The 12,047-nt window shown below is 42.8% G+C and overlaps 1 protein-coding gene and 1 long non-coding RNA gene across 2 annotated transcripts in view; one reads left to right on the plus strand and one right to left on the minus strand.

Moving 5' to 3' along the window:
• LOC144762673 (uncharacterized) overlaps nt 1–11,584 on the minus strand; it is a 197,611-nt gene extending 186,027 nt beyond the window's left edge. Inside the window, exon 1 of the long non-coding RNA XR_013596126.1 lies at nt 11,456–11,584. This is a non-coding gene — a long non-coding RNA (uncharacterized LOC144762673). The remainder of the gene's footprint in view (nt 1–11,455) is intronic.
• Nucleotides 11,585–11,647: 63 nt separating this feature from the next.
• Nucleotides 11,648–12,047, plus strand: part of CLN8 (CLN8 transmembrane ER and ERGIC protein) — a 234,678-nt gene continuing 234,278 nt past the window's right edge. The window contains exon 1 of the mRNA XM_078647909.1: nt 11,648–11,772. The gene's annotated coding sequence lies outside the window, so the exon portion shown is untranslated. The remainder of the gene's footprint in view (nt 11,773–12,047) is intronic.

The raw sequence follows: 12,047 nt of genomic DNA on the forward strand, positions 1-12,047 counted from the left end.
GATGTCACTGACCATGTCATGAATGATCTAATATGTGACATCATCAGCAGTGGATTGCGGGTGTGCAAAATATAGTTACTACAACTAACTATATAGGAGCAATTTCATTGGTTTTGTATGAGTAAAATGTCCAGCTAACTATAACACCACTAATACTTATAGTTTTTTGAGTGAATATGAATATATATATATATATATATATATATATATATATATATATATATATATATATATATATATATATATATGATAAGCAATGCGCTCCTGCGCTTTCGAAAGGCACACATGGACCCTCCTGCTTTCCAGCTCTTGTTGTCCCTCGTAGATCCGCAAAGTCAATTCTCCTCATTAATTATGCCATGCTCCCGATGCGTTTAGAAAAGCTCCGCCTCTTCATCATGGGGTCTGTGAAAGAAATTCGGCATTGCGCTCACCCTATTTTCAAAGCAACTTTTATTTGATTCGAATGTGGATTGTCCTGTTTCCATCAGCATGACGGTAGTTGAAGTTCATAGGGTGAACGTTGTAATCTTCCTTAAGTAGGTTGCCTGATTTCTTATTGTTTCTAGCAGTCTTTATATTAAAACCCTTGAGTAGGGGGATATTTGCAGAGCAGATCTCCCATAAATCTGGCAAGTCCAGCCTACCGGCTATTATATTATATATATATATATATATATATATATATATATATATATATATATATATATATATATATATATATATATATATATATATATATATATATATATATATATATATATATATATATATATATATATGATGTGTGTATATATATGTGTATATATATATATATATAAATAATAGCATATACTTTTGATGAAAAGGCCAGTATGTTTGTTGCATCTTTTATAAAGCCTGCCCACACGTCTTCACTTTGTGAACAAAAACAAATGTAAACCCATCATGTTATCAAGAATGCAAAGTAAAAAAGTAAAAGAAAAGAATACACTAGAATTAGTGACAAGAAGTGTGCCTTTATTTGGTGACCGGCTAAGGCATCAAAACAGCAAGCAGTAAAGATATAAATCAGCAATTTAAATGTTGTTGCGTCACCAAAATAACTACATCAAAGAATATGCACAAGGCCTCCATTTCAAGCCACGAGTCGTGTTGTATCTGCCGTTTTATAAAAGGGACTTCTTGATCCCATTAATTAAACTGATGAGACCAAATATGGAAAATGTAAACATCCTAAAAATACCATGCCTTTGAAAACCATGAGAGCCAATAGCTGATGAAATCTGAACAAAAGTTCATTCTCTCCCTACACTTTGACACTTTTCGATATATTGGAAACATTGTTGACGAAATCTCTCACAACAGACAGGTAAAGCTGTCTATAGTAAAAATTTAAAAAGTGTGTAGGAGTAGACAAGACTGTCAGGATTTCACGGAGCTGCGCCTGCATTACATGTAGAAACTACATCTCCCATAATCCTCTGGGGGGAGGTATTTCAGCCAATGGTGCGCGCACTCTGTTGCGCATAATTCTACAGTTTCCTGTTCGTTGTTCTTCCGAGCTGGAGTGTTGCTGCAAAGGATCTCGTTTCCCCGCAGAGCGCCGTGGTGGTTGTCTCGCGCTACCGTGTTTTTCTTTTACCCTTAAAGACTAAAGTCTTTCCTAAAGCGGAGCGCGGTGGTTACTGGAACCACACGCTGCCATTTTCTCATATTCATTTGCTGAAACCTTGATTAAGCGGAGCACGGTGGTTGTGTCACCCGCGCTGCCGTATTCCTGACCAGAATAGGAGCGATGTGGCATGGGAGTCCACACGCTGCCTGATTCTTGATTTTCTTCTTTTCCGCCGCGGAGCGCAGTGGTGGACGCAAACACGCGCTACCGTGTTTTTGACAAAAAACTGTCATAAAAACTTTAACTGAGGAAGCGGAGCGCAGTGGTGGGGTTAACCACGCGTTTCCGTGTTTCAAGGAATACATTGGAACCTGCATTTGGAATTTTACTTTGCTTCTTTGGAGATAAGAGAGAAAGGTTTTCTTTCATGGACCAGACTAAGAGAAACCAATTTCTCTGATTGAGCCTGCTTAATTCGTGGTATGCCTGTGGTAGTAATCAGAAATATGTTATAGAAGATGGGGGTATAACATTTATGATTATGTTCTATGTTTTCCAGGTTAGCTATGCTGTTGGTGAATCATCTTGAGAGTAAATCAAGTGGATGTGGTATTTTAGTTTTAAGCAGGTATATTAGTTTTAGTGAGACCATATGAGAGTAGTTTGGTGTTATTTGCACTGTTTATATTAATGTATTTTGTTGTTTCAGGCTCCCTTCCCTTTCCTTTCCCTCGCCTAATGGCTCAAACACTCTGTGTATTGCATTTAGAGTGTTGGTGACGTTGGAAGGAGGACCATTATTTACGACAACTGGATTCTGTGGAGCGCAGCCTGACAAAGACTATATAAAAAAATCACACAAAAGATGAGGAATGCGTACAATTATTCTAAACACTGGTAATCAGTCGGGTAGCATTCCAACCCAAGCCACACCCAACTAATGAGACCCAATCAGGCCAAAATCTGTCTTGGGCTGCTAGTGTTCGGTGTTCAGAGAGCACTTGGCTTGGCAGTTCATACTAGACTGTTCCTATTGAACCAGGACCAAGAATGATTTGCAATTGGCTGGAGAGGTAGCACGGAGGGCAAAAGAATGATGGGCTGGAGTGGTACCCCGAGTGAGCTACAAAAAGGATGTCATTTGACAACATCTGCCACTCATCCTACTGTTAAACCTAGGAAATTAGACAGACAACAGGAATGTAAGTCACCAGTTTGTCTCTGTCCACTGTTGTGTGAAAAAATACTGTTATATAGAATTAGGATGAAGCTGTAAATGATATTTTAATGAAATCAACACTAGCTCCCTAGTATTATGCAGGCTGGGTCTTATTGTACACTTAAAGGGTCCCACACAGTGCCAGATTTAAGGATGCTACACAGATACATGAGACCTAAGGACTACGGGATAAAAAACTTAACGTGACAAATTCTCTTAAAGTCAAGTGAATTTGTCCACCTTAGGCAGTCTATCTTTTTCAGCATTTGTCTGTGCGGCAAGATAGAACTGCAAATTAGTTGTTTAGTTGTTTGCTCACGTCCGCCATTTGTTGTAGTGGCTACAGCACGCTTGTTTCCAATATGCTCTCCTCTGTGTGACCGTGAACACCCATTCACATACTCATCTTCTAAGTCTGTTCCAACTCGACAATGTACTTAGTGGGCTCCTGGTTACAGGTTTTCAGTAAAACAGGCTGTCAGCACCATACAGACAAACACGAAGCCAGGCCATAGCAGGGGATACGTGCTCCTCTGAGAAAGGGATTCCAGTGGAGCTGAAGATCGGAGAGCCCATATCAAAGCAGCAGCACGTGCTGCTGGCGGAGCGCACGCCTCGCGCGGCAGCAGGAGCGGGGGCTTGCACGATTCCCTTGTGGGAGTGTGGGACCATATGGCCCAGCGCGCTCCCTCAAGGAAATCGCCAGACATGCACGCGTTGCCATTGCAAGCAATGCAACGCGTGCACTTTTTTGCCCCCAAAGCTGTGCCGATGGCATTAGGTCTCTCTCCTATGCAGCGTATGCGCGCTGCGTAGGCGAGACCTAAAAATGACTTGGGGGTGGGCCATTGTCAAATTGTATTTCTTTCCGGAGGTTTATTTTTTATTCCTGACACCTGATAAAAGCTTACAAACTGAAACACGGTCATCTAGAGCTAACGCACAGGAGGAATTGTAGTCTATTTTCCGTTTTGGATGTAACTGGCAAAAATAACTGGATAGTGAAAACATTGACACACATTCATCATCACTAATGAATGCAATAAACTTTGTGATTTGACTAGGCAACGAATCTACATAAAGGTAAAGACAAATAAATTGGGAAATCCACACAGCATTAAAACTGAACACCGCTATTAGCCTCACAGCTACACTGTAACTTGTTTTTTAACTGAAACAAGATCCTGAAAAATAAATATCAAAAGCCTCACTGGGAGCATGCGTGCCGTAGCTCTGCAATGGAGATCTGTTTAACACAGTGTGTATGAGCTTACAAACATCGCGCTCCGCTCATTATCCGGCAATGGTTAAGTATTTAGATGGCAGTGAGATAAGCAGTCTCCTGTGAATTTAATGACCCAGGGATGAAAGCTACAGTGTACACACAAAGTTATCATACTTCGCAAAGAAAACGAGGAGAACACAGCATCGCTGAAGAAGGCATTGTCACGAAGGTTGACTATTACTTGTGGAGGATGTGGCGTTAAGGCCATAGCTGCTAACTTTGGACCTGCGGAATCAGGTTCGAGTCTCCATGTCGGGGCAACATCCTGTGATTCTGGGCAAATTACTTAATCACCCCGTGCCTAGAAAAAAAGAACGTGTAATGTAACTAAGTGGGACTCCCGCTATATTAAACTGTAAAACATAAAAATGCGATACAAAGAGGGCTCCGCGGACAACTTTGAAACACAGACGTTTCTACCCTGCAATCTTTAGCCTCTAATCAAGCCTCTACTAACCCCCTCGCGATCGGTCACCCTCACACCGGAAAGGCAAGGGAGTTCCACTGGTCAGATTCTGGGCGATGCAGGTCTCCTCCACAGAAAAGACTGATAACATGCCCCTCCCAACCCGACTTCAGTGTCTTTCGCAACCTACGCTCCCTAATTTGATTAGAGCCTTCGGATCGCAAGCTGCTGGAAGCCTCCCTACACTCTGCGTAGACTGCTCATCTTTGGGTGCGGCCATTTTAAACTTGTCAGTTTTTTAGCTGATATGTTGGTAGGAATTTGCCAATTAATGAATAAACAATTTTAAATATATTGTTGGGAAGTTTATACAGCATTTCTGAAAGACACTTTGGCTTGGGTATCTCACTACACGTGCATCGAGTATACACACGGCGGTCTGTTGTTAGGTGTGCAGCTCGGCTGATGCAAAAGCGGCAGGAGCGTCAGAGAGGTTTTAGTTCTTGGGTAAATTGGAGGAAGCTGGGAGGGAGGAGTTGGGGAGAGTGGGAGGCACCAGCAGATTCAGCAAAAGTGAAAACGGAGCTGTGTGCTCACAAGCAGAGGGCTAAAGAAAAGAAGCTGCGAGGGGTGGGAGCGGTTGTGGGGGCGTGGGAGGCATGGGGAGATTCAGTGAAGTTAAATCAGCATTGTGCGCCCTCAGGGGTTAAGAAAAGCAGCTGCGAGCGGTGGGAGTAGGTTTTCTGGAGAGGGAGGCACGAGGAGATTAAAAGAGCTGAAAGCAGAGTTGTGCGACTGTGAGCAGTGAGGAGAGGTTTAAAGAAAACCCAGACATGAGGGGTGGGGCGACAAGAAGGCATCAGAATGTGGGGAGGGGGGAGTCGAAGAAATTAGTCTGTGCAATGAAGGGGTCAGTATCATGCGAGGAATTTTCCTCCTTCTTCTCTGACAAAATCACTGCCTTAGGAAACGAACTTAGATCCGCCACCTACTCCCAAACCCCTCTGGCTCTGCCTCATCTCTCTGCGCTGCCCCCCCCAGACATCACCCAAAAACCAAGTGCACTGGTCCAACTTCAAAGTTTATGACGAACATTCCGTCTCGAAAATTCTATCCTCCTTAAACCCGAACAACCACTTTAATGACCCTCACCCCTCTAACTGCTTAGCCGCTGCCTCTCAGACTATCATCCTTACTTGGACTGCAATAATCAACGCCTCCCTCATACAGGGATCGATACCTGACTCTCTTAAAGCTGGCCAAGTCATCCCCATCTTAAAAAAATCTATGCTGGATCCTGCTTCCCCTGACAACTATAGACCTATATCCAATATCCCACTCCTAGCTAAAGTTCTGGAGAAATGTGTGCAACAGCAGTTGAGCCAACACATCACCAACTTCCACCTACTAGACAACTTCCAATCCGGGTTCAGACCTGGACACAGCACTAAAACCAACCTCCTCCACATCGTGGATGATGCCCTCCAAGCCCTTGACCAAGGCAAAACCTATCTCCTAATCCTCCTAGATCTATCCTCGGCTTTCGATATGCTCAACCACGGAAAACTCCTTGAACGCCTCAAAATCAGGATGGCCCTGTTCTTGAATGGTTTAGGTCCTTCCTCCAGAACCGCTCTAAGAGACTCCGAATCAACGGTAACTTGTCCGCTCCCTCTCCGATCATGGATGGAGTCTCCCAAGGATCAACCCTGTCCCATACCCTCCTCAATCTTTACCTTGAACCGCTTGCAGAATTGCTACGCACCGCCAATATCTCCTACCACATGTATGCCGACGACACCCATATCTACATCAAAATCTCTTCTCCTGAGGACATTCTTTCCCTGAATGAGGCCTTGAAGCTGAGTGTCCATTGGCTCACCTCTAACCAGCTCAAACTTAAAAAAACTGGATTTCTTCTAATCTCTCCACCCAAAACCAACCCTGACATTCAGGAATGGACCAAGGCGATCACACCGTTAAACTGTCCACCAACCATAGTGAAATAACCCTAGACTGCTGCTTGAATATGCCGGCCACATCAACTCGATGGCCAAAACTGCTAGATTTCACCTGAGCTACCTAAGAAACCTAAATCCTTTCCTTGACACTCCCGACCTAAAAATGGCACTCCAGGCACTGGTCATCTCTAGACTGGAATATGGATGCTCTACCCTCGCGGGTCTCCCTGGCCCCATTAAAAGCGTGCCTCAACGCTGCCGCAAGACTCCTAACAGGTTCAAAGAAATTCAACCACATCTCTCCATACCTTGAAGCTCTAAACTGGCTTCATCTCGAGGCCAGAATCCAACTTAAGCTGGCCTGCATCACTCACAAGGCTCTATACACTAATTCCCCTGCATTTCTCGCCCAGAAACTCGTGGTATCCGGAGGAGCCATAAACTCTTGGTCAGTCAGAGACCTCTTGCTACAACCAGCATGCTTGCAGAAAAAAAATATACAATCGGGTCTTCTCTGGGGCAGCACCAAGAATATGGAACTCACTTCCGCCCGCCATTAGAAGAATTCCATCTCTGGCACACTTTAAAAAGGAGGCTAAAACCTTCCTAATGGGCAAATTCCTCTCCTATCTCTTGAAGTACAATCTCCTCAGCGACTTTGTTCTACCTCCTATTACAGCCTAAACATGATTTTTCCGAGTGATATCCACCCGGCACCTCTGGGCATCCCACCCTGGATTTGAGACCGCTTGTTTCTTGTAAGATGTATCTACCTGTTTTTATCCCAAATGTATCCACCATTCCTAAGTATTTTGTATACCACTTGTCAATCCTGTAAAGCGCTCTGATACCCTTACGGGTGTAGTTTACGGTCTATAAAACACAAAAATAAATAAAAATGCTGAAAAGCAGTTTGGCGATGCTCCTCTGCCTTAGTGGAGGAGCAACCACTGAGTAACAAAAACCGTTGATCGGTATTTGGTGCCCACCCCAGCTATGGCTCTAATCCCTCTTTTTGAGTAACTTCAAGGGGAAAGGCCACACTATGGTTAAGGAGTTCTTTCTTGCGTCTTTCTTCCTCAAAATTATGTAAACACAGGTGCTTTAGATCACCTTTACTGATCTCGTTTAACTTCTCTGGGTCAACATAAATATCAGATCTACCCATTCTTTCACACAAGACCTTTATGATTTTCAGCCAGGGGATTTCTAAGGCACAGTCCAGGGATTGGAAATATCGAACACTTAGGGCCTGATTTAGATCTGGGTGGACAGGTTACTCTGTCACAACAGTGACGGATATCCCGCCTTCTGAAATTTAAACCTCATTATATCCTATGGGGATTTATATTTTAGCAGATGGCATATCCGTCACCACTGCGAAGAAGTAATCAGTCTGCCGAGATCTAAAGCAGGCCCTCAGTCTATTGAAAGAGGCCGCCTCTAATTTCCAAATCTTATGCCACAATACAAGAGGGCGCTTCCATATAAGATCCTCCTAAAAGGTCATGCCCAACTCTTTGTGGCTGACACGTAAGGAACAGAACTGGGAAACTGCAAATAATCTTCTCAAGAAGTGATCTTCTAACACCCTCATACCAGTATGTATATTTGCATAGCCCCACACTCCTACCCCGTATATAACCATGCTGATGCCCTTTGTCTTTTAAATTTGAATTATTTCTTTTATTGTTTTTTCCAAAGTTTCCTAGAAAACCGAAACACTGCTAAGACTGATTGTTTTATATTAAAGTTACCTTACCTTATGTAGCTGATTCCATTTAGCCCTAGAATAGAACTGCACCACAAGTTAGGCAAATGAGTATACAAGGGTTAACTGAACAGCAGTGAGAATCATAGGACAATATTTAAACTTAGTTGGAAAAAAATACATAATAAAGGACTTGATTGGATTAACTTTCAGATATAAATTTGCTATGAAGCTGGTATGGACACTTAGGACCAGCTGCAAAACATATGCGTGAGAGTGCCATGAGGACAGCATCATCTGTGTGTAGGAGGGCAGGAACAGGGCGATGACCAATCTGTGGCAAATGCATCCATCAGCAACGTTTCTAATCTGTTGTTATATAAAGTAAAAAGAAAGGGTGCCAGCGCATAGCCCTACCTAACACCCCTATTGACATTAAAGGCCGTTGCAGTGGTGGCTGTATAGATCTCGCTCAACAAGTTGACAGTCTCAGGGTCAAAGCCCTAAGTCCCCCATGAAGCTCCACAGTTTTCTATTGTATCATAATCAACAGCGCTTGGCAGATACACAAATCCAATTTAGAGTGCCCCCCCTTTTACCACAGTATATGTATTTATTATTGATACCCTGTGAGCTAGATTTCCAAATGGGAAGGAGTAAAAGTCTGTTAAACAGTCATTTTATAGGGCCACGTTTTCAAGAGAAAAACACCATTTGTTGTTGTTTTAAGATTCTGCAAAGGCCCAGACATGATACTATAAGGGCTTTACATAAACAAAATTGTATATATTTATTTCTAACACAACCTTTTTACCTTTGTTTCCTTTAATTATTAGTCAAGGCTAATTAACACTTCTAAAACAAATCTAAAATTGCTTTCTATTTATATATTCTGCTATGCACAGATATGGGCTAGGGCAGTGTTTCCCAAACTGGAGTCCGCGGACCCCCAGGGGTCCGTGACACATTCCCAGGGGGTCCATAGGCAGCAGTTTTAAAAGCACAGCAACGTTTCTTATCTAATTAGCAGCTTTCGAGCAACAATAAAAGTGTCAAGATAATGGCAGTGATTATTTGTACCTGCTGGAGAGAGATGAGAGTTTTGTTCAGTGGCAGATTTGACTTAACTAATGTAGCACAGAGGGTTAATGTGCCTAAGGAAAGAATGTGTAACATGCATTTTGAAAACCAGTATTTTATGTGCATAGGTTCGTGATTACTGCATTTGTCAAAGAGATTATTTTGTTACTGTGCACTTCATAAGTGATAATCGTAATCTAGCAGAGGGACCTATAAACTGTCATCAAAGAGCTGCTTACAAACTGCATGGTACCAGTTAGTAACTTATGTTTTTCCCCAGTCATTCATTATCCTGATGCTGCCAAAAACATTTTTTGGGGTGGAAATACATTTTTAATGTTAAAGTCAGTGCTAGCCACTGTGTTATGTTCTGAATCCTGAGTTTGTGCTTTTCCAGACCAAGCACTCTTTAAAAATGCCTACCAGTATGAATGACATGTGAATATCACACCTTGTAGTCCCCTTTACCTTATGTAAAAAAATGTATACACTGATTTACATGTATGATTCTTTGTTTCTATATGTGTGTGATGTAAAGTGCTCTGACATCCTACAATGGTTTGAGAGATGCTATAAAACAAATGGAATACATGTGACAGAGGGGCTATTCCTTCAATATAAAATACTAAGGGCCAAATGTGCGACCCGTTTTTATATGCGCAAACGGGTTCGCGAACCCGTTTGCGCATGCAAAAACCTATTGGGTCATGTAGATAGCCTATTTCGCGAGTCACATTTTTTTTGCGACTCGCTAAATAGGTTTTGCAACTTGCTATTTGGAAGGGGCATTCCCTTCCAAATAGCGAGTCTCAAAACCATCTACAAATGTTTTGCGACTCCAGTTGCGGTCACAAAACACTCGCAATTAGTACCTACTTCAAGTAGATTGTAATGCATTTGCAAATGGGAAGGGGTCCCCATGCAAATGCATGCAAAATTATTTTTTAAGGGCAGGCAGTGGTCCCAGGGACCAGTGCCTGCCCTTAAAAAATGAAACTAAAACGTTTCATTTTCTTTTTTAAATGCATGGAAAACGGGCTGCATTTTTTTTTAAACTGCTTTATTTAAAAGCAGTCCCAGACATGATGGTCTGCTGAGCCCAGCAGGCCACCATCCCAAGGTGGGCTGGCATTCCCAATGGGCTCGCAAATTGCGAGGCTCATTAATATTAATGAGCCTCGCAATTTTTGACTACATTGGGAATCCCAAACAGTGTTAAATACACTGTTGTACATTTCATTTAGCGACTCGCAATTTGCCACTCGCAATGTGTCGCCAATTGCAAGGCGCTAAATGAAATGGTCTAATATCTGGCCCCAACATCCTTATTACTGAGTATTTGTTTTGTGTGCACATGAGTGTTTTTTTTCAAATTACCGTTTTAATATTTGAAATTTAACTCGTACAAATTGCTTGGGGGTCCACGGCTTCCAGTGGTGACTCAATGGGGGTCCTCAGGAGTCAAAAGTATGGGAACCACTGGGCTAGGGTTTTAGGTGATTTTGCTTAAAATACCAGTGGTGCCGGTAGAAAACTTGTCAGGCGGCAATCCTAGGGTATATACGAAAACTGATGTGCCTCTTACTTCTCTAACACCATTGTCATCAGGGTGTGGGCAGGAATGTTTCTCGGTACATGTTTAAAAAATCTTACTTTCAATAAATACTTCTCTATGCTGTGATATTATGATAAAGTGAAACGCATTAGCCCGTTAAAGAAATACGCTATGTTTTGAATTTGGTAGACACCGTATCATATTCTAACATGCTTACTGTTTAAATGACAAGCTAATTATTTTTAAAACTTCGTGCGTGCTGGGGCTCTTAGAGCCAGAGCCGAGCCACGGCTCTCCCTGTTGATTTGTTGGCTTGCCCACACATCGCAGAAACAGCGTGGGAGTAGTGCTATGTATCCAACGGCGAAAGGAATAATAAATACTTCTACTTTTTTGCCCTTTTAAATAGTGACCTTTCCTCAAGTATAGAGAATCGGATTAAAGCAAGAGGCTGGCGCACACTAAACGCAGCTTGGTTGGCTCGGAGCGCTGACTGATCTGGTCTGGTTGTTTCCCTGGAGGCTTGTTGAGGAACTCTCACGTCAATTCAGAGGCAGGAACTAGGAAATGCACAACACCGGCAAGAGACAGGCTGTCATCGTTCGGACAGTGAGTACAAATAATCTAAAACGGAGACCTACCACACCCTCTCTCACTCAAAGCAAGGCAGCTCCCGCCGACTGTAAGAAGACTGGTGTCTAACAACGGAACATGCACATTCCACAGCCAAACAGTACTTCGGACCTCTCTAGGGCGCGCTAGGATTGGCTGGGCGCCCCCAATGCTCCAATCCTAGGTCATTTTACACATTAGGAGTACCGCCCATTGCCAGACGACTCCCAGGATATGCTCAGCCGTTGTATTGGTTACTCTACATTCTGGAAGTACAGCCACATGACACCCGTCAAAAGATCGGCATTCTGCGACGTTCATAAGGCTGAATTTACGAATGGGCTTTGTAAGTAGTGGGGAGATTGTCATCTTATTTCAGTACTGCTATTACTTAGATATGTTGTACTAGATTTATTGACGGAAAGATTATAGGAAGCTGCATGGCCTCTCTGTTAAACTAGTGCTAGAGACCGTTTTGGAACTTTATTGCAGGCATTCGTTCCTGCATGTGAAGAGCTGGTCCTGTGTTTTAATACACTTTAAAATATGTTTCTGAAAGGCAGAAAGGTAAAGATAAGGAGCCAACAATGCATTTTTGCTGTTTGGACTGGGAGAAGCCGC

The sequence above is a fragment of the Lissotriton helveticus genome, chromosome 6, assembly GCF_964261635.1.
Source record: "Lissotriton helveticus chromosome 6, aLisHel1.1, whole genome shotgun sequence".
NCBI lineage: Eukaryota > Metazoa > Chordata > Amphibia > Caudata > Salamandridae > Lissotriton > Lissotriton helveticus.